The sequence below is a fragment of the Pristiophorus japonicus genome, chromosome 1 (genome assembly GCF_044704955.1).
Source record: "Pristiophorus japonicus isolate sPriJap1 chromosome 1, sPriJap1.hap1, whole genome shotgun sequence".
Lineage (NCBI taxonomy): Eukaryota > Metazoa > Chordata > Chondrichthyes > Pristiophoridae > Pristiophorus > Pristiophorus japonicus.
Genome location: NC_091977.1, coordinates 490377721 through 490403086, shown reverse-complemented (window position 1 = coordinate 490403086; position 25366 = coordinate 490377721).

The window sequence follows — 25366 nt, the reverse complement described above, 5'->3', positions numbered from 1 at the left end:
GACGTCACCGCGTTGATTGACAGTGGCAGACGGCCCAAACAAACCATTTTCAGCCAGTCAGCCTGGCTTTGAGTCTAAGGCTTGTAGTCATCGGGTCCCCAAGAATTGGACATTACGTTTTAATATTTTCTCACTGCAGAAAAAACTGGAAGCCTGTTTGTGGGAGGGGCCCAGGTACTTTTCCATGTTGGACTTGAAATGGAGGGTCCATTGTTAAGCAATGTGAACTCGTCAGAGTTAGATCAGATGAACTGATCAGTTATCTCAGCTATTACCTGGATGAGATAACCCTGAGAGGCGGGAATACCAGAACAATAGAAAGCCATTAAGTCCCAGACCAGTTGGAAGCAAAACCCCACACCAGCCATCAATGGAATACCCAGAAGCCACACAAACAGGAAGCTTTGGAACAAGGACAAACTTTATTGGGCCAGAAAAGGCAAACAGACTTCGCATATAAAAGGGGACCATGTGACCACAGCTCTCTCTCTCTTGCTCTCGCTGCTTCGCATCTACAAGAACCAAGCACTCCATATGGGATGGAGAGAAGAAACCAGAAGAGACACGTTTTCACCAGGAGAAGCAGCGAGTAAGCCAACGAATCGGTGAGCATCATCTCTGCCCACACAATTTTAAGATCGCAGCCACTGTGTAAGGGGGCATCGTGTGTTCTCCCAACCAAATCTTAGTAAGGGTTTTAAGGGGGAGGTTTTAGATGTTGGGTACTTCGTGATAGGGGCTTGTTTACACAGGCCAGACTGTGTGTTGTACTGTGTTTGTTTGTATTACACTACAAGGGTGTGTTCTTACTGGGCGCAGGTGTGTTTTAACTTGAGACCGGAGTATTTGTCCTTGACTCATTCATCTGTTCAGTACAGTAATCACTCCCAGGTCTAGAACTATTGTAACGTGGGGGTGTGCCGAAAACAGCTAAGGGAAACCACTTACAGGCTCGCCTCATTATGATCCATTTCCTGTAGGACTTAGAAAAATATCCAAAGTCCTGAAAATGGATCTACTCATCGCATCAAGAGTTCCAGCAGTGAGTACCAGTTAAAAAATCATAGGTGCGGCAGCTTTCTGATACACCTGAATTTCGGCCACTAGGTTCTCTACTATTTCTGGAAGGTTTTCTGCATCTTCTTACATGAAGACAGACACAAAGTATTTGTTTAATTTCTCTGCCATTTCCTTATTCCCCATTATAACTTCTCCTGTCTCAGCCTGTAAGGGACCCACATTTATTTTTGCTAATCTTTTCCTTTTTACATACCTTTGGAAGCTTTTGCAATCTGTTTTAATATCTCGCGCTAGTTTACTCTCATATTTTCCCTTTCTTTATCACTTTCTTGGTCCTCCTTTGGTGAATTCTAAAATCCTCTGAATCTTCAAGCTTAGTGTTCTTTTTGGCAACAGCTAAGTCTCTTCCTTTGATCTAATACTATCTTTAACCTCTTGTTAGCCATGGTTAGACCACTTTTCCTGTGGGGTTTTTGTGCCTTAAAGGAATGTATGTTTGTTGTAAATTATGTATTAATTCTTTAAATGCTAACCATTGCTCACCTACCATTATACCTTTTAATGTAGTTTCCCAATCTACCTTAGCCAATTCTCCCCTCATACCTATGTAGTTAGCTTTGTTTAGATTTAAGACCCTAGTTTTGGATTGAACTAAATCACTTTCAAACTTAATATAAAATTCTCTCATATTATGGTCACTCTTCCCTAAAAGCCCTTTTACTACAAGCTTATTAATTAACCCTTTCTCATTGCACAATACTAGATCTAAAATAACCTGTTCCCTAGTTGCTTCCTCAAAATACTGATCTAGAAAACCATCTGTACACATTCCATGAAATTGTCCTCTACACTATTGCTGCAAATTTGGTTTGCCTAGTCTATATGTAGATTAAAGTGACCCATGATTACTGTATTACCCTTGTTACATGCACCTCTAATTTCATGATTTATACTCTGCCCTACATTACGACTACTGTTTTGGGGCCTATAAACAACTCCCACCAATGTTTTCTGCCCCTTGCTGTTTCTTAGCTCCACCCAAACTTGATTCTATTTCTTGATTTTCGTAGCTAAGATCCTTTCTCTCTTCAGTCTTTATACCATCCTTTATTATCATATATTTAAAGGAAAAGGTTCAATACCTGCATTTTTCATATGAATGTGTTAACATCATCAACAGTCATTTCTAGGTTTATACAATGAATGTTATTATTACCCAATTGACTCATTGTAAGGGTTATCCCACTGAAGACTTTTACAATTTAATTACATTTAAAGAGACTTACTAATGGAAAATAACAGAGTCTGGCCAACCAACCAGGGTCTCTGAAACTGTCATTGAGAAATAGCACTTGTATTGGTTTTAATTAAATTATGCTGATAAAGGTTTGTCGAAGTAACATTGCTCATGTCAGCAAGGTCTGGAGGGTTCCCAGTCTCAGCTGCCTCATATCAGGAACTTATTTTTGCTGGGCTTTGCTCTCGGGGGAACTGAGGGTGTGCACGAGTGATGACGACAATTCATTGCCACAATGGAGAGCTGTTTTCAGCATCTTTCAGACAACTTACTCAAAATAAGTCGCTTTAATAAAATTTGTGGTGTCTGACAATTCCGTCCACAACAGTTCAGCATCAGTTTTCTTCCTCATTGTTTAAGATTTTAGGGAATAACTTTGTGAGACTTCATTGCTGGTCAGCACAGGTTAGAGAATCGGGCTGCAGTGTTATTGCCTTCTCTCTGTCCCACGCTTGCAGCTTTGCTAAATAACACTTACATTTCTGTGGTTTTCTCCTTTCTAATTGATTATTTTTGTGACATTAGTTACTTATGCAAATCTCTTCCCCCAATTTCAGATTCCAGTAAGATTTTTTTTTAATCCCAACTGATGACTGTTCCTCCACTAAATATCACATATAAAACACATAAAAAATTCACCCCCTAAAAAATCACAAACTTTCCCATAAATTTGACTTCTACAACTCTCCAATCCTCTTCCACAAGCTACCTGATACACTTAGCCAAGCCTCTGAACATCCTGAGCCCTGGCCACTTCCTTAACATCCATATTTTATGATCATCACTCAACCAGTTGACTCCCCATGTCTCTAGGTTAGATATAAAGGCCCTGATGTAATGAAAAAAAATGCGCATTTTCATTCTAAAAGACGATAATCCCCAGGAGTCCCACACAGTTCTGTTGAGCACAGCACTCCGTCGTGGTTCTGCAGCTCTGGGAGGAGAAACCTCAACAGATGCGGGATCTGAGAGAAAGGAGAGATGGATATGTGAGCTGTCTATCTTCCTTGGGTCACTTATTTTGCAGCTGATGATATAAGTGTTGGTCGGTCAGTTTGGGCTCAGCTCAGTCAACAAAACACCTTCTAACCATTTCTGTCCCGAGCCAATTCTGACACGGACAGAAAAAGCAGCAGACTTCAGGAGGAGTGGGTATCAATGCTCAGCACCCTCTCCTGAAATTCAAGCCCCACAGTCTAACTAATATGACCAGCTCATTCATTGGAGGGGAAGATTTCCAGTGCGACTATGTCAACATAAATGCGGAGCAGCTATTTAAAGGGTATTTAAAGATAAGTAGCTGATAAAGGAAGGCAAAGAATATTTATAATAGACTTGCATTTAATTAACATCTTTCATGACCTCAGGATGACCCCAAGGCTTAGAACTTTGTGTTCGCTGCAAAAGCTGCCGGTACCCGACAACTGGAATTAATGGCCACTACGCCAAGGAGAATAAATTCGTCTGGGGGAGCTGGAGATTGGTGGCATAGCATTAAATTTCCGTGCAACGCCATCCTGGTGGCTTTAGAGGAGTCCATCGAGGTGAGGTTCCCATCCACAGTCGGAGTTCGAGCTTCGCACAGCCTCTGGAAGCAAGGCTGTGGAGCTTGCAAGGAATTGTGGGCAATTAAAAAGGCTATGAATTAAAGGGGCAATGCACTTCGAACTAATACAAATTAAAATACAATGAAAAATGCAGTTTTTGAGCACTTAATGCCTTTCAAAAAATGGTAACATGAAAAGGAAGTCCCAGATGGGATTATTCAGCTGTTAAAGCTGAATTCCCTATTGTTATGTTCAGAATAACTCCACAAGACTGTACACTGTAAGCTCAAACTGTTTTGACCTTGGTCTCTTTAATGGAACTCCAGAGTGAGGAAGCAGCATGGTAGACTGCCTTTTATACCTGCTTGCCCAGGGTGTGCAGGTGTCCCTTGGGTCTCCCACAGGTGCGCCCTCTGGTGGCAAGTCTTATACATTGGTAAAGTTTACATACATAACATAATTACCCCCCCCACCCAAGTCTTAGATACAAGTTATTTACAAGTTGAGGCGATCTGGGGCTCTGCGTTCCCGGGTTGATCACTTGAGTTGAAGTCCTGGCATAGGTGAGTCAGTCAGATCATTGCTGCGCTGCGGTGTGGCTGGTCTGATCGGACTGTCGGGCATGGTGGGTTCATCCTTGTGGTTGACCACGAGGTCAATTGCTGGTTGGGTGTGTGTGAGTGGATCAATGACGGTAATGTCCTCTTCAAACTGTTCTTGGTTGCAAGTGAATTGCAGTTTGGTCTAATCCAAATGCTTTCTGCATGTTTGTCCATTCAAAAGTTTGACAACAAACACTCTATTCCCCTCCTTGGCTAACACAGTGCCAGAAACCCATTTGGGACCATGACCGTAATTAAGAACAAACACAGGGTCATTAACCCCAATGTCACGCGATACAGCCGCACAATCGTGGCACACGTTATGTCGGTGACGCCGGGTTTCTACATGATCATTGAGATGCAGGTGGACTAAGGAGAGCCTGGTTTTGAGTGTTCTCTTCATTAGCAATTCTGCAGGGGGAACCCCGGTAAGCAAGTGGGGTTGCGCGCGGTAGATGAGCAGAATCTGAAATAACCGGGTCTGCAGGGAACCGTCCGTCACGCGTTTCAAGCTCTGCTTGAAGGTTTGGATTGCCCGTTCCGCTTGACCATTGGATGTGGGCTTAAATGACGCAGACCTGACGTGCTTGATGCCATTGCGGGTCATGAACTTGCTGAATTCCGAGCTGGTGAAACATGGTCCATTGTCACTAACAGAGACGTTGGGCAAACCATGGGTGGCGAACATGGCCCGTAGGCTTTCAATGGTGGCAGTGGACGTACACGACGAAATTATTATACATTCAATCCATTTGGAGTAAGCATCCCCTGCTACTAGGAACATCTTTCCTAGAAAGGGGCCAGCAAAATCTACGTGGACCCTGGATCACGGTTTGGAGGGCCATGACCACAGACTCAGTGGGACCTCCCTTGGTGCATTGCTCAACAGTGAGCAAGTATTACTTTGGTGTACGCATGACTCCAATTCCGAGTCAATGCCGAGCCACCAAACATGCGACCTGGTGATAGCTTTCATCATGACTATGCCTGGGTGGGTACTGTGAAGGTCGTGTTTAAACGCTTCCCTGCCTTTCTTTGGCAAAACTACACGATTCCCCCAAAGGAGACAGTCCGAATGGATGGATATTTCATCCTTGCGTCAGTGGAACGGCTTAATTTCGTCTTGCATTTCCCCGGGAACCACCAACCAGCTCCCGTGGAGAACGCAGCTTTTTACTATTGATAACACAGGGTCCTGGTTAGTCCAGATCCTAATCTGGTGAGCCATGACGGATGACCCCTCACTCTCAAAAGTATCCATTACAAGAAGCAAGTCTGCGGGTTGCACTATTTCCAACTAGGTGGTGGGCAATGGTAGCCGACTGAAGGCATCGGCACAGTTCTCAGTGCCTGATCTGTGGCGGATTACATAGCCATACACAGATAATGTTCATGCGTATCTTTGGATGCGGACGGTTGCTTTCTGAGAACAGCGAAATGAGCGGCTTGTGGTGGGTTTTGAGCTCGAACCGGAGTCCAAATAGGTATTGGTGCATTTTCTTAACCCCCATATACGCATGCTAATGCTTCTTTCTCAACCATACTGTAGGCTCTTTCAGCCTTCGATAAACTTCTAGACGCATATGCAACCTGTTGCAGTTTGCCTGACACATTGACTTGCTGCAACACACAACCGACCCCGTACGAAGATGCATCACAAGCTGGTACTAAACATTTACACGGGTCATACAATACAAGTAACTTTTTAGAACATAGCAGGTTTCTGGCCTTATTAAAGGCTGTCTCTTGAGATTTACCCCAAATCCAGTTGTCACCTTTGCGTAGCAATAAATGCCAAGGCTCCAGCAAAGTGTTCAACCCCGGTAGAAAGTTACCAAAATAGTTGAGGAGTCCCAGGAACGAATGCAGCTCCATCACATTCTGTGGTCTGGGTGCATTCTTGATGGCCTCCGTTTTGGAGTCCGTGGGTCTGATACCGTCCGTCGCAATCTTTCTCCCCAGAAATTCGACCTCTGGCTCCAGGAAAACACACTTGGAGCATTTCAGCTTGAGTCCCACTCTGTCCAGTCGCTTTCGAACCTCTTCCAGGTTGTGCAAGTGTTCAGTTGTGTTGCGACCAGTGATCAGGATGTCGTCGTTAAACACCACGGTGTGCTGAGCCGATTTCAGCAGACTCTCCATGTTCCTCTGGAAGATGGCCGCAGCCGAGCAAATCCCAAAGGGGCATCTGTGGTACATGGACAGTCCTTTGTGCGTGTTGATGCACGTCAGTTTTTTTGAAGGTTCAGCCAGCTTCTGTTTCATGTAAGCAGAGGTTAGATCCAGCTTAGTGAACGACTTCCCCCCTGCTAGCATTGCGAACAGGTCATCCGCTTGGGGTAGTGGATACTGTTCCTGTAACGAGACTCGGTTGATCGTTACCTTGTAGTCCCCGCAGATTCTGACTGTCCCATCGCTCTTCAACACCGGAAAAATTGGACTGGCCCACTCGTTGAACTCGACTGGCGATATGATCCCTTTTCGTTGAAGTCTGTCCAGTTCGATCTCGACTTTCTCTCGCATCATATATGGAACCGCTCGGGCCTTGTGATGAATGGGCCTTGCATCAGGGACTAGATGGATCTGCACTTTGGCGCCTGTGAAGTTGCCAATGCCTGGCTCGAATAACAACAGGAATTTGTTTAGCACTTGGGCGCACAAGGCGTCATCCATTGAAGACAGTGCTTTGATGTTGCCCCAGTTCCATCGGATCTTTCCTAGCCAGCTTCTGCCGAACAGTGTTGGGCCATCGCCTGGTACAATCCATAGTGGTAAATCATGCACAGCTCCAACGTATGATACCTTCACTGCCGCGCTGCCAATGACTGGTATGAGCTCTTTGGTGTAAGTGTGCAGCTTGGTGTGGATCAGGCTTGGTTTTGGCCTTTGTGCCTCGTTGCCCCACAGTTTCTCAAAAGCCTTTTGGCTCATAACTGACTGACTCGTTCCTGTGTCCAATTCCATGGAAACTGGAATGCCATTTAATTTTACTTTTAACATTATTGGAGGGCTTTTGGTGGTGAAGGTGTGTACCCAAGCCTTGGGTTGAGTTGCCTTTCTTACTCGTTCGGCATGATCCGTGCCAGATCGGTCATCTTCTGCCTACTCTGCCACGTGGTGAGTCACAGCACGTCTGCACATTCACCGGAGATGCCGCATTGTTCCACAGCCTTTGCACACATAGTGCTTGAATCGACATTGATGGGCTCGATGATTACCCCCGCAGCCCCAACATGGTGTTAATGGATTGGCATTCACGCCCCAGAGCGAACACTGAGTCATCCTAGGTCTGGCCTCTGCTGGCATGTAGGTCCTCCCATGTACAGCTCTGCCTGCTGAAGTCGTTATTTTATGCACAGTACTTGCCAGTGTGCTTCGATGCGGCAAAGATATCTGTTCAGTGCTATCGTTCGTGGACATGAAAGCCTGGGCTATCGTGATGTCCTTGCTCAGATCTAGGGATTCGGCAGACAGCAGTTTGTGAAGAATGACCTCATAGCCGATTCCAAGCACGAAAAAGTCCCGCAGCATTTCCCCCAAAAATCCAGCAAATACGCATGGTCCCGCAGGCATCTTAGGTCGGCCACATAGCTCGCCACGTTCTGGCCCTCGGAGCGATGGTGCGCTTAAAAGCGATACTTGTCATTAAGATGCTCTCCTTCGGCTTGAGGTGTTCCCGAACCAGCGTGCACAACTCTTCATATGTCTTTTCCATTGGTTTCGTCGGTGCTAGCAATTTTTGATGAGGCCATATATCGTGGACCCACAAATGGTGAGGAGAATCGCCCTGCGCTTGGCCATGGTTTCTTCCGTATCCAGCTCGTTGGTCACTAATTACTGGTCAAGGCGCTCAACGAAGGCTTCCCAATCATCAGCCTCAACATATCTCTCAAGAATACCAATGGCAGCCATAACCGCGTGAAAGTTTGTGATCTGTTACTCATCGCCAATTGTTATGTTCAGAATAACTCCACAAGACGGTATATTGTCAGCTCAAACTGTTGTGATATTGGTCTCTTTAATGTAACTCCAGAGTGAGGAAGAAGCATGGTAGACTGCCTTTTATATCTGCTTGCCCAGGGTGGGCAGGTGACCCTTGGGTCTCCCACAGGTGCGCCCCTGGTGGCAAGTCTTACACATTGGTAAAGTTTACATACATAACACCTACCAAACCTCAAAAAATGGGAAAACTGCTTCAGCAAATGGCTCAGCAAGTCAGGGAAGGGGCACCCAGTGTCGGGCTTGCAGCACTTCAGCTTTGTGCAGGAGGTCAACACTGCAAGATAGGTCCTCTACCCACAGGTGCCAGGAGGCCCTCCAGAATGAAGGATGTGGGATTACATCACCGAGGCCGTCACTGCCAGCAGTGTCGCCCCTACCACCTGGCTCCATTGCCCAACGAAGCTTCATGACCTCAGACCACTGGTCAAGGTCAGTGAATGCATCTCCAATAGTTGCATCCTACCAACTGCACCACTAGCCTTACACACTGTTCAATGCACGACCTGCAATAGCTCACCTACCAACAGTCTGCACCAATCACGACACACTTATCCCATTCCAAGCCTCACCATACCCCCTTGGAGGAGACAGTGTTGGCCATTTTTCGCAGGGGCATGGCTGAGCCCTTGGCCAGCAGCAGGGCTGAAAGGATACAAGATGCTGGTATGCTCATACGTTATCCTCCTGCTGGCATGCACCTCTTGCTTTCCCACCCTCCCATCACCACAACTCCACCCTTGTGCCTTCATCATTTCACACACCCAAGAAATGCAGACTGCCCAGCCAGTGGTTGACCAAGAAGAGGGAGAGTAGAGTAAGAACAAGAACAAGTACAAAGAGAAGAAGGAACACTGTTACTAGATTTGACACTCCCAATAACCGCCTCTTCAAGCTCCACCATAAATCTGAAATGACAGCATACATCGACCTGAGATATAAACTCTGTTTGTCTCTCCACAGATGTTGGCCAAGTTGGTGGATACTTGCAGCATTTTCTGTCTTCTCAGGGGCCTTCCTTTACTGTGTCTTTTGCTGAAGCAGATTTCCCATTGTATGAGGTACAGTACGGAAGTCATTTAAGAGCTGAAAAGTGTGTCACCTGTGGCTCAGTGGATAGCACACTCGCCTCTGAGTCAGAAGGTTGTGGACTTGAATGCATAAATCTAGGTTGACACTCCAGTGCAGTGCTGAGGGAGTGCTCCACTGTCGGAAGTGCCATCTTTCAGATGAGATGTTAAACCGAGGCCCCGTCTACTCTTTCAGGTGGATGTAAAAGATCCCATGGCACTATTTCAAAGGCGAGCAGGGAGTTATCCCCGGTTTCTTGGCCAATATTTATTTCTCAATCAACATAACAAAAACAGATTATCATTACCACATTGCTGTTTGTGTCGGCGGGCCCCCAGTGAGTTGAGTGTCGGCAGGCCCCCAGCAAGCTGAGTTTCGGGTGGGCCCCCAGCGGTCCGAGTGTTGGCAGGTCCCAGTGAGCTGAGTTTCGGCGGGCCCCCTGTGGGCCGAGTGTTGGCGGGCCCCAACGAGCTGAGTTTCGGCGGGCCCCCTGTGGGCCAAGTGTCGTCGGGCCCCAACGAGCTGAGTTTCGGCGGGCCCCGGTGAGCTGAGTTTCGGCGGGCCCCCAGCGGGTCAAGTGGTAGTGAGCTGAGTTTCGGCGGGCCCCCAGTGGGCCGAGTGTTGGCAGGTCCCAGCGAGCTGAGTTTCGGCGGGCCCCCAATGGGCCGAGTGTTGGCAGGTCCCAGCGAGCTGAGTTTCGGCGGGCCCCCAGTGGGCCGAGTGTTGGCAGGTCCCAGCGAGCTGAGTTTCGGCGGGCCCCCAGTGGGCCGAGTGTTGGCAGGTCCCAGCGAGCTGAGTTTCGGCGGGCCCCCAGTGGGCCGAGTGTCGTCGGGCCCCAACGAGCTGAGTTTCGGCGGGTCCCCTGTGGGCCGAGAGTTGGCAGGTCCCAGCGAGCTGAGTTTCGGCGGGCCCCGGTGAGCTGAGTTTCGGCGGGCCCCCAGCGGATCGAGTGGTAGTGAGCTGAGTTTCGGCGGGCCCCCAGTGGGCCGAGAGTTGGCAGGTCCCAGCGAGCTGAGTTTCGGCGGGCCCCCTGTGGGCCGAGTGTCGTCGGGCCCCAGCGAGCTGAGTTTCGGCGGGCCCCCAGCGGTCCAAGTGTCGGTGAGCTGAGTTTCAGCAGGCCCCCAGCGGGCCGAGTGTTGATGACTGAGTTTCGGCGGACCCCCAGTGGGCCGAGTGTTGGCAGGCCCCAGCGAGCTGAGTTTCGGCGGGCCCCCAGTGGGCCGAGTGTTGGCAGGCCCCAGCGAGCTGAGTTTTGGCGGGCCCCCAGTGGGCCGAGTGTTGGCAGGCCCCAGTGAGCTGAGTTTCGGCGGGCCCCCAGTGGGCCGAGTGTTGGCAGACCCCAGTGAGCTGAGTTTCGGCGGGCCCCCAGTGGGCCGAGTGTTGGCAGGCCCCAGTGAGCTGAGTTTCGGTGGGCCCCCAGTGGGCCGAGTGTTGGCAGGTCCCAGCGAGCTGAGTTTCGGCGGGCCCCCAATGGGCCGAGTGTTGGCAGGTCCCAGCGAGCTGAGTTTCGGCGGGCCCCCAGTGGGCCGAGTGTTGGCAGGTCCCAGCGAGCTGAGTTTCGGCGGGCCCCCAGTGGGCCGAGTGTTGGCAGGTCCCAGCGAGCTGAGTTTCGGCGGGCCCCCAGTGGGCCGAGTGTCGTCGGGCCCCAACGAGCTGAGTTTCGGCGGGTCCCCTGTGGGCCGAGAGTTGGCAGGTCCCAGCGAGCTGAGTTTCGGCGGGCCCCGGTGAGCTGAGTTTCGGCGGGCCCCCAGCGGATCGAGTGGTAGTGAGCTGAGTTTCGGCGGGCCCCCAGTGGGCCGAGAGTTGGCAGGTCCCAGCGAGCTGAGTTTCGGCGGGCCCCCTGTGGGCCGAGTGTCGTCGGGCCCCAGCGAGCTGAGTTTCGGCGGGCCCCCAGCGGTCCAAGTGTCGGTGAGCTGAGTTTCAGCAGGCCCCCAGCGGGCCGAGTGTTGATGACTGAGTTTCGGCGGGCCCCCAGTGGGCCGAGTGTTGGCAGGCCCCAGCGAGCTGAGTTTCGGCGGGCCCCCAGTGGGCCGAGTGTTGGCAGGCCCCAGCGAGCTGAGTTTTGGCGGGCCCCCAGTGGGCCGAGTGTTGGCAGGCCCCAGTGAGCTGAGTTTCGGCGGGCCCCCAGTGGGCCGAGTGTTGGCAGACCCCAGTGAGCTGAGTTTCGGCGGGCCCCCAGTGGGCCGAGTGTTGGCAGGCCCCAGTGAGCTGAGTTTCGGTGGGCCCCCAGTGGGCCGAGTGTTGGCAGGCCCCAGTGAGCTGAGTTTCGGCGGGCCCCCAGCGGGTCGAGTGTGGGCGCAGCCCCAAAGTCGGGGTGGAGGTCGGTCGTGTTCTGCACATGCGCCCCTGGCCACCAGAATCGTGCCGGATAAGGGAGTCCCGGGTAAGGGAGATCCAACCTGCACTTCATTGGGTGTAAAGCGCTTTGAGATGCGAGTCATGAAAAGCACTATATAAATACAAGTCTTTCTTTTTTTTTAAATCATCCAAGTTCTTGCAAATGTCCAGAATCACTCGCTACACACATAAAAAAACTTTTAACACATATTGCAGCAAGTCACTACTTCAATAAAGTGATAAAAACCCAGTCCAAATGCTTAAATCCAAACTTACCTGAAAGATGTGTGTGTCTCTTTAAGAGGTGCTGACATCGACATGTCAGCCTGTTTGCATGCCTGGTTAACCAGGCGTGCTTAGGACCCAGCAGTGCTAGGGTCGAAGTTCGGAGTGGTGACGTTAAGTCAGCGTTGCATGCTGATTGACGTCACCATGCCGCGATTTTTTTCCCCACGGCAATAACGCTTAATGGCAGCAGAAAAGGAGGGAGGAAAATGGTGGCCGCCGCGGGAGCCATCGCGGGAGCCGTCAACAGCTGGCGAAAGAGCGGCCGCTGCCATTTTTCTGCCATTTCATGACACGACAGAGTGGTGGTAAGTATATGAATTTCTACCCCATAGTGCTTTACAACCAATGAAGTACTTTTGGAGTGACTTTTGGAGTGTTTCCTACCTTGCTGCTGTCAGGTAGAAAACACGGCAGCCGATCTGCCCACACCAAGCACCCACAAACAGCAATGAGATGAATGACCAGATCATCTGATTTAATAATGTTGGGCTGGGAGAACTCACCTACTCAACAACAACAACTTGAATTTATATAGCGCCTTTAATGTAGCAAAATGTCCCAAGGCGCTTAACCAGAGCGTTAACAATAAAAAAAGTTTTAGACACCGAGCCACAGAAGGAAATATCAGGACAGATAATCAAAAGCTTGATCAAAGAGGTACGTTTTAAAGGAGGAGAGAGAGGTAGAGTTGGAGAGGTTTGGGTGAGGTGATTTCCAGAGCTTAGGAACAAGGCACTTGAAAGCGATGCAAATTGGGGATGTGCAAGAGTCCAGAATTGGTAGCACACAGAGTTCTCTAGGGCTGAAGAAGGTTACAGAGATACATAAGAACATAAGAAATAGGAACAGGAGTAGGCCATACAGTCCCTCGAGCCTGCTCCGCCATTCAATAAGATTATGGCTGATCTGATCATGGACTCAACTTCACTTCTCCGCCCATTCCCTATAACCCCTTATCCCTTATCGTTTAAGAAACTGTCTATTTCTGTCTTAAATTTATTCACTGTCCCAGCTTCCACAGCTCTCTGAGGCAGCGAATTCCACAAATTTACAACCCTCTGAGAGAAGAAATTTCCCCTCATCTCTGTTTTAAATGGGCGGCCTCTTATTCTAAGATCATGCCCCCTAGTTCTAGTCTCCCCTATCAGTGGAAACATCCTATCTGCATCCACCTTGTCAAGCCCCCTTATAATCTTATACGTTTTGATAAGTTCGCCTCTCATTCTTCTGAACTCCAATGAGTAGAGGCCCAACCTACTCAACCTTTCCACATAAGTCAACCTCCTCATCCCCAGAATCAACCTAGTGAACCTTCTCTGAACTGCCTCCAAAGCAAGTATATCCTTTTGTAAATAAGGAAACCAAAACTGCACGCAGTATTCCAGGTGTGGCCTCACCAAAAACTTGTATTGCTGTAACAAAACTTCCCTGCTTTTATACTCCATCCCCTTTGCAATAAAGGCCAAGATACCATTGGCCTTCTTGATCACTTGCTGTATGTGCATACTATCCTTTTGTGTTTCATGCACAAGTACCCCCAGGTCCTGCAGTACTGCGGCACTTTGCAATCTTTCTCCATTTAAATAATAACTTGCTCTTTGATTTTTTTCTGCCAAAATGCATGACCTCACACTTTCCAACATTATACTTCATCTGCCAAACTTTTGCCCACTCACTTAGCCTGTCTATGTCCTTTTGCAGATTTTTTGTGTCCTCCTCACACATTGCTTTTCTTCCCATCTTTGTATCATCAGCAAACTTGGCTACGTTACACTCAGTCCCTTCTTCCAAGTCGTTAATATAGATTGTAAATAGTTGGGGTCCCAGCACTGATCCCTGTGGCACCCCACTAGTTACTGGTTGCAACCAGAGAATGAACCATTTATCCTGACTCTCTATTCTCTGTTAGTTAGCCAATCCTCTATCCATGCTAACATATTACCCCAACCCTGTGAACTTTTATCTTGTGCAGTAACCTTTTATGTGGCACCTTATCAAATGCCTTCTGGAAGTCCAAATACATCACATTGACTGGTTCCTCTTTATCCACCCTGTTCGTTACATCCTCAAAGAACTCCAGCAAATTTGTCAAACATGACTTCCCCTTCACAAATCCGTGTTGACTCTGCCTGACCGAATTTTGCTCATCCAAATGTCCTGCTACTACTTCTTTAATAATGGACTACAACATTTTCCCAACCACAGATGTTAGGCTAACTGGTCTATAGTTTCCTACTTTTTGTCTGCCTCCTTTTTTAAATAGGGGCATTACATTTGCAGTTTTCCAATCTGCTGGCATCTCCCCAGAATCCAGGTAATTTTGGTAAATTACAACCAATGCATCTATAATCCCTGCTGTTACTTCTCTTAAGACCTTAGGATGCAAGCCATCAGGGCAGGGGATTTATCTGCCTTTAGTCCCATTATCTTATTGAGTAACACCTCCTTATTGATTGTGATTGTGTTAAGTTCCTCCCCCCCCCCCCCTCCCATAGCCCCTTGACTCCCCACTGTTGGAATACTGTTAGTGTCCTCTACCGTAAAGACTGATACAAAATATTTGTTCAGAGTTTCTGCCATCTCTATGTTCCCCATTACTAATTCCCCGGTCTCGTCCTCTAAGGGACCAACAGATAGGGAGGGTGAAGCCTTCGAGGGATTTGAAAACAAGGATAAAGATTTTTAAATTAGGGTTTTGTCGGATCAGGAGCCAGTGTAGATCAGACAGCACAGGGGTGATGGGTGCTCTTCTTCAAATAGTGTAATGGGATCTTTTACATCCACCTGAAAAGGAGGCAGGAGCTTCAGTTTAACATCTCATCCAAAGGATGGAACCTCTGACAGTGCAGCACTCCTTCTGTATTGCACTGGTATGGCAGCCTATATTATGGGCTCAAGACTCTGGAGTGGGATTTGAAGCCATGATCTTCAGATTCAAGAGGTGAGTGTGCTACTCACTGAGCCAAAGCTGACAGTTTGGTGAGCAAAAAGAAGTGGCTGACTACAAACAATCTGGAGATCAAAAGAAAGCGGAGGCAGGAAATTAATCTATGGCCAAATGATGGATGCTGAAGTGAAAGGCAGCTGCTGCTCTGAACCAGTTTAACTTTTCTCCCCTTATTCTCTCACCTTTTGATAGGCCCTGTGCATGATTTACCAACCATTATTTGAAATGGTTGGAAATGTGTGCCTCCGAGCGGCTTCCCACTGGCAAGATAAGTCAGAAAATTATCCCTCTTACCAGGGTACGGTAGCATAGTGGTTATGTTACTGGACATAAACCACAGACATGAGTTCAAATCCCACCATGGCAGCTGGGGGAGTTTAAATTCAGTTAATTAAATAAATTTGGAAATAATAAGCTAGTGTCAGTAATGGTGACCATGAAACTACCGGATTGTTGTAAAAACCCATCTGATTCACTAATGTCATTTAGGAAAAGAAACCTGCTGTCCTTACATGGTCTGGCCTATACGTGACTCCAGAACCACAGCAATGTGGTTGAATCTTAACTGCCCTCTAAAATGGCCTAGCAAGCCACTCAGTTGTTCTAAAGCTCTTTGACCAAGAAAGCACTGTGGGAGTACCTTCACCACAAGGAATGCAACAGCAAACCACCACCTTCATGAAGGCAATTCGGGATGAGCAATTAATGCTGGCCTTGCCAGAGACGCCTACATCCCATGAAAGAATAAATAAAAAAAGGTCATTTTGTCTCAGTTGTTGGCACTCTTGCTTCTGAGTCAGAAGGTTGTGGGCTCAAACCCTATTCCAGAGCTTGAGCACATAATTAAGGCTGACACTCCAACAGAGTGCTGATGGAGTGTTGCAATGTCCTTAGAAGTTACAACATGGAAACAATCCAGTTAGCCCTTCCAGTATGTGAGGGGTTGAAATTCATCACCTCACCGTCTGCTGCCACCCGCTGCCGACATTGCTCTTCTTGATCCGCCTAGTACCACTTTTGAGGTGGCCTGGAGCAGGTGGGAGGGGAAAGCCACCGGGAACCGTCCGCTGATGTTAGTGATCGGCCGAGTGGCGTAAGTGACCTCCCGCCTGCCGAGCTCCCAGATTCCTGCAGGCAGGAGTCGGCGGGAGTCAGTGATAGAACAGGGGTGGACCGCTGTGTGGAGGCTGGTCTATCCCCGATGGTGAGTACAAAGAACTTAAAAAAAAAGGGAAGTGAACATTTTTTTTTTAATTCCACAGAGACTTACCTGCATGGGGTCCCCTGGAGGTTTTCCAATAGTTTTTTTATTTTTTACTGTAGTGTTTATTTTTCAGGTCTTCGACCCTCCGTGGGCATGACTCCATCCTCAGCAGCACTTGGGCAGTGTAGGGGGTTTTTGCTTTGCCCAGTTACGGGGGTCTTTGGTGGCTGTTGGTATATTGGGCCTCTCTGTCCCTTCCAGGGGATGGTCCAGCAGCTTATGGCTCGCTGACCACTAAACTGGCGGTTTTGAAGCGCCCTAGCACCCCTATCTGGTTCTAAGTTCAGAATTTTGGTGGATTATGAGCTTCCACAAGGGAAAACAAAACACTCAGAGACAAGTGGTACTTGGAACAAAGAACCGGGTAAGTCCAATTTATTAACCACAGTAAGTTTCCAACAAGGTCAAACTTCATCAAAACACATATCTGACACACACTTATAAACTATGAAAATCTATGGGAAGAAACGGACACAATTTTATCTTTACAAGACAGTTCCAACACCACCCCCACCCCCCTTTTTACCTGACTGACCTAGGCTGACAGTTGGGAAAAGAAAACCCCAGGATAATACTTACGATCTCTTTTGACAGTTATCTTTTTAGCCTTTGGGTGGTTAGTTTACGGGGTAGCTGGAGTGAATGTTGCCTCTCCCAGTTACTTCGGTCTCTGGTTCTTCAGCTGGTTGGCCTCGGAGCGTTGTTCGGTGTGCGGCTCGGCTTCTTGAGACAATGTTGGGCCTCTCGGTAGTTGGGTTGTATATTCTGCACACAAGTCGAGTCCAGGGCCCGTACGATGGTAGGTTTCACAGTTGGTAACAGTCCGTCTCCGTTCTCTCTCAGTTTCTGTCTTGCTGCTCCTTGACTCCTTCTCCGACTGCCCCAGCTGCTTTCTCTCTGTTGTTTGTCTGTGGTTCTGTCGGTCCTACTCCTCCAGCTGCTTTTCCTACTATATTCAAACTTGGCCGGGTAGTGCCCATTGGTTGAGGATTTCCCCGCTTCAGGCCCGTCTTGACCCCTGATTGGCCTGCCAGAATGCACTTTTCCCCCATTGGCCAGTGCCTCTGTCTCGCTTTTGAGCCAGACTCCACAATGTAATCAGAAGATGTCACAGGTAGGTGTGAGGACCGTGGTATTGTTTCAGTGCACATTGGTGCCTCAACGTCTGTTGGTCCATTGTAACATCCCGGGAGTTAATTACCACAGTGATCTCCGGGCTATTGTCCATTGTCCATATTAATCAGGTAGATAATGGTCCACATTCATAATGTGATTATGGGTGAGTCATATTTTCAAACTGGGCCGGGTAGTCCCATTGGTTGAGGATTTCCCCGCTTCAGGCCCGACTTGACCCCTGATTGGCCTGCCAGAATGCACTTTTCCCCCATTGGCCAGTGCCTCTGTCTCGCTTGTGAGCCAGACTCCACAATGCCTGTATCCGCCCACACGTTTCCCAGCCTGCCTGGTTTGAGGGTTTGACTTGGCCAAAAATGTTCATTTAAAATACATAGAGTTAAAACAACAGTGCACTACTTGGTCAAAAATGTTCATTTTAAAATGTATAGGACGATCCCTTTTAGTTTTCTTGTCCTTAGGGTGTTCCAATAAAATGCTGCCGTGGATTTTCGAACCTTACAGCAGCAAGCACCTCTGCTGCCGAGAATGAGACCTCCCGCCCACGGCCGCCCAGATTGGTGACGTATGTAGTCCAATTGCCGCCCGCCAACCTTCGAGGGACCTCAGTGATGAAAATTCTGCCGAAAGTACTATCCGGTACCTCAGCGGCCATCGCCGGCACTTGGGGCGGGTGGAGGCTTTGACGAAAATCGGCCCCTTAATGTTTAACCTCCACACGAGCATAACCCTAATCACATTTCCTACCCTGTTTCCATATCCCTTCATCCCTTTTCCTTCATCTACCTATTCAATCTAATGACATAGCAGGTTCATTTTAGCCTAACCCACTCGGCGGGAAACTGACAGAAACAAATCGGCTGCCCAAAGTCAATGGAAGCTAAAATTGAGCGGGATGTAACTGGGGCGGCCTATCCAATCTCTTATGTTTCCCACCAAGTGGGTTAAGTTAAAACTACCCCCAAAGTCTCTATTTCAGCCTGGAAGTGAACTCCACAGAATCACAGCTCTCTCTGCAAAGATAGTTGAATGAGATGCTAGTTCAGATGGGCATTGAAGATGCCATAGTACATTTCATCGGCCAACATTCAGCCATCAACCATCATCCAGATTAACTAGTCATTTATCTTATTTGCTGTTTGTGGGATGTTGCTGTGTACAAAATTCTTTTCGATCATTGCATTTCAAAATAATTCTTTATACATAGCCACCACACGACTACACTTGACACATGACAGTAAATTCAGTGCTGCCAGTGAAGTGCCACAGAGGGTCTGCACATTGAGAGTACTGAATATATTCTCTGAAGAATGGGCACTTGTGCGTACTAGGGGAGAGGAAAGCCAGCATCCAGAGAAATGTATCCTCGCTAGAGTTGGTGCCTTCAGCAAAAGAAATGGGGAAGAAGTATGGTAAAACAGATACATTGGGCTGTGCTAGTTGTCAATGTGCCTTTACCTCAGATCCTCAAAGTCTATTGTAGCAATATTGATGGAGGCAGTAGATTGACTAGTAGGCATACACATGCTATCTGAAAAGTATTATTTGTTACATGCAAAAATCCAGTGAAATACCAAAATGTAAAGGACATTAGCTTACTTATTATTTAGGTCGAGGGACCATCTAATAGAATGTGTTTGTGAGGGTAAATAGAGAATGATTATGTTCATTGGTCGGTGAATCAGTAGCAAGGAGCTATAAATTTACTGGTAGTATAAAGAAGGGTGTTACAAAGGATTTTTTGATGCAAAAGGTTATTAGATTTGGAATCCATTGCCACAAGCAGCTGCTGCAATGAGTTAATCATAACATTTAAGCGGGAATCAGATAAACCCTTGAAAAATATTAAAGTTTATGGGGAAAGAGCAAGGAAATGGGATTAAGGTAGCTCGCTGTGATGCGGAACTAGCACTGGGACAGACATGAGGGGTTGACTCCTGTGCTGAAATTTCTATGATTCTATTATTATTTCTTTATAAATATCACACAAATTGCAGGATTAAGTAAGCCAATCTCCAATTGCAAAAGTTACATGAGACCAGCTCCCGGCTGTCAAACTCTCCGACGTTACTTATTTATAGCAGACACCATTGTGTACACAGCGGGTCAAGAGTAATCATTTTACAGGATTGGAATCAATAATAGTTCAAGACTACTGCCCTGCTGCTAGTTTGGGAGATGAGTCCCAAAACCAGTGACATGAAACAGCATTCACATTCTCTCTCCTTTTAAAAAAATTGGCACAGTTTGCATAATTTTCCTTTCTTCCTTTACAAAACCTTACACTTGAGATACAAGTCATTAGTTTGCAAATCTATTATTCAGCTAAGAGCTATTAGATGCACCGTAATAAGGGATGAGACAGCAGACCAATTTTATCCATGTCTTCCCAACAGTAAAATGGCAAGTTACATTTTGGGACATTTGCTCACCACATTGAATGACATCTTTTGGGAGCACGTATGGACTGGCTGGGTCGAATAGCCTGTTTCTGTGTCATATACTTCTGTCTGGAGTAAAAATAAAATGGGGAAGGTGGCTCAACCGTGGCTAACAAAGGAAATTAAGGATAGTGTTAAAACCAAGGAAGAGGCAAATAAATTGGCTAGAAAAAGCAATAAACCTGAGGACTGGGAGAAATTTAGAATTCAACAGATGAGGACTAAGGGTTTAATAAAGAGGGGAAAATAGAGTACGAGAGGAAGCTTGCAGGGAACATAAAAACTGACTGCAAAAGCTTCTATAAATATGTGAATAGAAAAAGATTAGTGAAGACAAACGTAGGTCCCTTGCAGTCGGATTCAGGTGAATTTATAATGGGGAACACGGAAATGGCAGACCAATTGAACAAATACTTCGGTTCTGTCTTCACAAAGGAAGACACAAATAACCTTCCGAATGCACTAGGGGACAGTGGGTCTAGTAAGAAGGAGGAACTGAAGGATATCCTTGTAAAGCGGGAAATTGTATTAGGGAAATTGATGGGATTGAAGGCCGATAAATCCCCAGGGCCTGATAGTCTGCATCCCAGAGTACTTAACGAAGTGGCCATAGAAATAATGGATGCATTGATGATCATTTTCGAACAGTCTATCAACTCTGGATCAGTTCCTATGGACTGGAGGGTAGCTAATGTAACACCACTTTTTAAAAAAGGAGGGAGAGAGAAAATGGGGAATTATAGGCCAGTTAGCCTGACATCAGTAGTGGGAAAAATGTTGGAATCAATCATTAAGGATGAAATAGCAGCACATTTGGAAAGCAGTGACAGGATCGGTCCAAGTCAGCATGGATTTATGAAAGGGAAATCATGCTTGACGAATCTTCTGGAATTTTTAGAGGATGTAACTAGCAGAGTGGACAAGGGAGAAGCAGTGGATGTGGTGTATTTGGACTTTCAAAAGACTTTTGACAAGGTCCCGCACAAGAGATTGGTGTACAAAATCAAAGCACATGGTATTGGGGGTAATGTACTGACGTGGATAGAGAACTGGTTGGCAGACAGGAAGCAGAGAGTCGAGATAAATAGGTCCTTTTCAGAATGGCAGGCAGTGACTAGTGGAGTGCCACAAGGCTCAGTGCTGCACCCCAGCTCTTTACAATATATATTAATGATTTAGATGAAGGAAGTGAATGTAATATCTCCAAGTTTACAGATGACACTAAACTGGGTGATGGTGTGAGCTGTGAGGAGGACGCTAAGAGGTTGAAAGGTGACTTGGACAGGTTAGGTGAGTGGGCAAATGCATGGCAGATGCAGTATAATGTGGATAAATGTGAGGTTATCCACTTTGGAGGCAAAAACACGAAGGCAGAGTATTATGTGAATGGTGGCAGATTAGGAAAAGGGGAGGTGCAATGGGAACTGGGTGTCATGGTTCATCAGTCATTGAAAGTTGGCATGCAGGTACAGCAGGTGGTGAAGAAGGCAAATGGTATGTTGGCCTTCATAGCTAGGGGATTTAAGTATAGGAGCAGGGAGGTCTTATTGCAGTTGTACAGGGCCTTAGTGAGACCTCACCTGGAATATTGTGTTCAGTTTTGGTCTCCTAATCTGAGGAAGGACGTTCTTGCTATTGAGGGAGTGCAGCGAAGGTTCACCAGACTGATTCCAGGGATGGCTGGACTGACATATGAGGAGAGACTGGATCGACTGGGCCTCTATTCACTGGAGTTTAGAAGGATGAGAGGGGATCTCATAGAAACGTATAAGATTCTGACGGGACTGGACAGGTTAAATGCAGGAAGAATGTTCCCGATGTTGGGGAAGTCCAGAACCAGGGGACATAGTCTTAGGATAAGAGGTAGGCCATTTAGGACTGAGATGAGGGGAAACTTCTTCACTCAGAGAGTTGTTAACCTGTGGAATTCCCTGCCGCAGAGAGTTGTTGATGCCAGTTCATTGGATATATTCAAGAGGGAGTTAGATATGGCCCTTACGGCTAAAGAGATCAAGGGGTATGGAGAGAAAGCAGGAAAGGAGTACTGAGGTGAATGATCAGCCATGATCTTATTGAATGGTGGTGCAGGCTCGAAGGGCCGACTGGCCTACTCCTGCACCTGTTTTTTCTGTTTTCTATATCCTATGTGTCACAGAAGTGATTCTAGTGGGTGGAAAATCACAGAAAGGATACATTTCTCAGATGTGCTATCGATGAGCAGGGCTCCAAGCCAGGTGCACACATTCCTAAAATTACATAACATAAGAACATCGGAACATAAGAAATAGGAGCAGGAGTAGGCCATTTGGTCCATTGAGCCTGCTCCGCCATTTAATAAGATCATGGCTGATCTGATTTTGGGCTGAGCTCCACTTCCCTGCCCGCTCCCCATAACCGTTCACTCCCTTATCGTTCAAAAATCTATCTATCTCCACAAATATATTCAATGACCCAGCCTCCTTAGCTCTCTGGGGCAGAGAATTTCACAGATTTATGACCCTCTGAGAGAAGAAATTCCTCCTCATCTCGCTTCTAAATGGGCGACCCTTATTATTAAACTATGCCCCCTAGTTCTAGATTCCTCCACAACTGGAAACATCCTCTCTGCATCTTATCGAGCTCCCTCAGTATCTTAGATGTTTCAATAAGATCATCTCTCCTTCTTTTAAACTCCAATGAGTATAGGCCCAACCTGCTCAACCTTTCTTCATAAGTCAACCCCTTCATCTCTGGAATCAACTGAGTGAACTTTCTCTGAATTGCCTCCAAAGCAAGTATATCCCTCCTCAAATAAGGAGACCAAAACTGTACGCAGTACTCCAGATATGGTCTCACCAATACCCTGTACAGTTATAGCAGGACTTCCCTGTTTTTATCAGAACATAAGAACATAAGAACATAAGAAATAGGAGCAGGAGTAGGCCATACAGCCCCTTGAGCCTGCTCCGCTATTTAATATGATCATGGCTGATCCGATCATGGACTCAGGTCTACTTCTCTGCCCGCTCCCTATAATCTCTTATTCCCTTATCGGTTAAGAAACAGTCCATTTCTGTCTTAAATTTATTCAATGACCCAGGTTCCACAGCTCTCTGAGGCAGCAAATTCCACAAATTTACAATCCTCTAGAGAAGAAATTCCTCCTCATCTCAGTTTTAAATAGGCGGCCCCTTATTCTAAGATTATGCCCTAGATTAGTTCTAGTCTCCCCCTATCAGTGGAAACATCCTCTCTGCATCCACCTTGTCAAGCCCCCTCATAATCTTATACGTTTCGATAAGATCACCTCTCATTCTTCTGAATTCCAATGAGTAGAGGCCCAACCTACTCAACCTTTCCTCATAAGTCAACCCCCTCATCTCCAGAATCAACCTAGTGAACCTTCTCTGAACTGCCTCCAAAGCAAGTATATCCTTTCTTAAATATGGAAACCAAAACTGTACACAGTATTCCAGGTGTGGCCTCACCAATACCCTGTATAACTGTAGCAAGACTTCCCTGCTTTTATACTCCGTCCCCTTTACAATAAACGCCGAGATTCCATTGGCCTTCCTGATCATTTGCTGTATCTGCACACTAACCTTTTGTGTTTCATGCACCAGGACCCCTAAGTCCCGCTGTACTGCAGCACTTTGCAAATTTTCTCCATTTAAATAATAACTTGCTCTTTGATTTTTTTCTGCCAAAGTGCATAACCTCACACTTTCCAACATTATACTCCATCTGCCAAATTTTTGCCCACTCACTCAGCCTGTCTATGTCCGTCTGCAGGTTTTTTGTGCCCTCCTCACAAATTGCTTTTCTTCCCATCTTTGTATTGTCAGCAAACTTGGCTATGTTACACTCAGTCCCTTTCTCCAAGTCGTTAATATAAATTGTAAATAGTTGGGGTCCCAGCAATGATCCCTGTGGCACCCCACTAGTTACTGATTGCCAACCCAAGAATGAATCCTTTATCCCGACTTTCTGTTTTCTGTTAATTATCCAATACTCTACCCCCAACTCCATGAATGTTTTATCTTGTACAGTAACCTTTTATGTGGTACCTTGTGAAATGCCTTCTGGAAGTCCAAATACACCACATCCACTGGTTTCCATTCTATCCATCTTGTTCGGTACATCCTCAAAGAATTCCAACAAATTTGTCAAACATGACTTTCCGTTCATAAATCCATGCTGACTCTGCCTGATTGAATTATGCTTTTCCAAATGTCCTGCTACTGCTTCTTTAATAATGGACTCCAACAATTTCCCAACTGCAGATGTTCGGCTAACTGGCCTATAGTTTCCTGATTTTTGTCTGCCTCCTTTTTTTTAAATAGGGGATTTACATTTGCAGTTTTCCAATCTGCTGGGACCTCCCCAGAATCCAGGGAATTTTGGTAAATTACAAACCAATGCATCCACTATCCCTGCCGCTACTTCTCTTAAGACCCTAGGATGCAAGCCATCAGGTCCAGGGGATTTATCCACCTTTAGTCCCATTATCTTACTGAATATCACCTCCTTAGTGATTGTGATTGTGTTAAGTTCCTTCCCCATGGCCCCTTGATTATCCACTGTTGGGATATTTTTAGTGTCCTCTACTGTAAAGATTGATACAAAATATTTGTTCAGAGTTTCTGCTATCTCCATGCTCTCCATCGCTAATTGTCCGATCTCGTCCTCCAAGGGACCAACATTTATACTCCATCCCCCTTGCAATGAAGGCCAACATTCCATTTGCCTTCCTGATTACTTGCTGTACCTGCATACTAACTTTTTGTGTTTCATGCACAAGGACCCCCAGGTCCCTCTGTATTGCAGCATTTTGTAATCTCTCTCCTTTTAAATAATAATTTGCTTTTTTAGTTTTCCTGCCAGTTCAGACAACCTCACACTTTTCCACATTATACTCCATCTGCAAATGTTTGCCCACTCACTTAGCCTGTCTATATCCCTTTGCAGATTTTTTGTGTCCTCCTCACAATTTGCTTTCCCACCCATCTTTGTATCCCCCTGTTTATCTGCCTGGAACACACTTCAGAGTATTATATAAAATACACGAACAGTTGGTAGATCTTCTTAGAGTAGCACAACCTCTCATCGACACTGTTCTCTCTCTTGCTGTTCCAGTGATGCTCTCCTTTTAATTACTCTTGATCAATATTATTAAAGTCTGTGATCTTCTGAACTTATTTCTCTTGTTTCTTCTAAACTGCAAGTTCATCTAATTCAGTCCTCTTAAAAGGTACCTCAGGCAGCATCAACCTTCCGAACAAGGTCATGTGATTCAGCCAGCAGATCCTTCCCAGTGTAGGGCTTAGCAGGTCAACATTGTTGTTGACACAGTGATGCAATCAATCCCTATAGATGGCTTGGAAGCACCTGTTGACAAGTGGATGTGTGGCTAGTTTTATGTTATTTCAACACCGTCCAG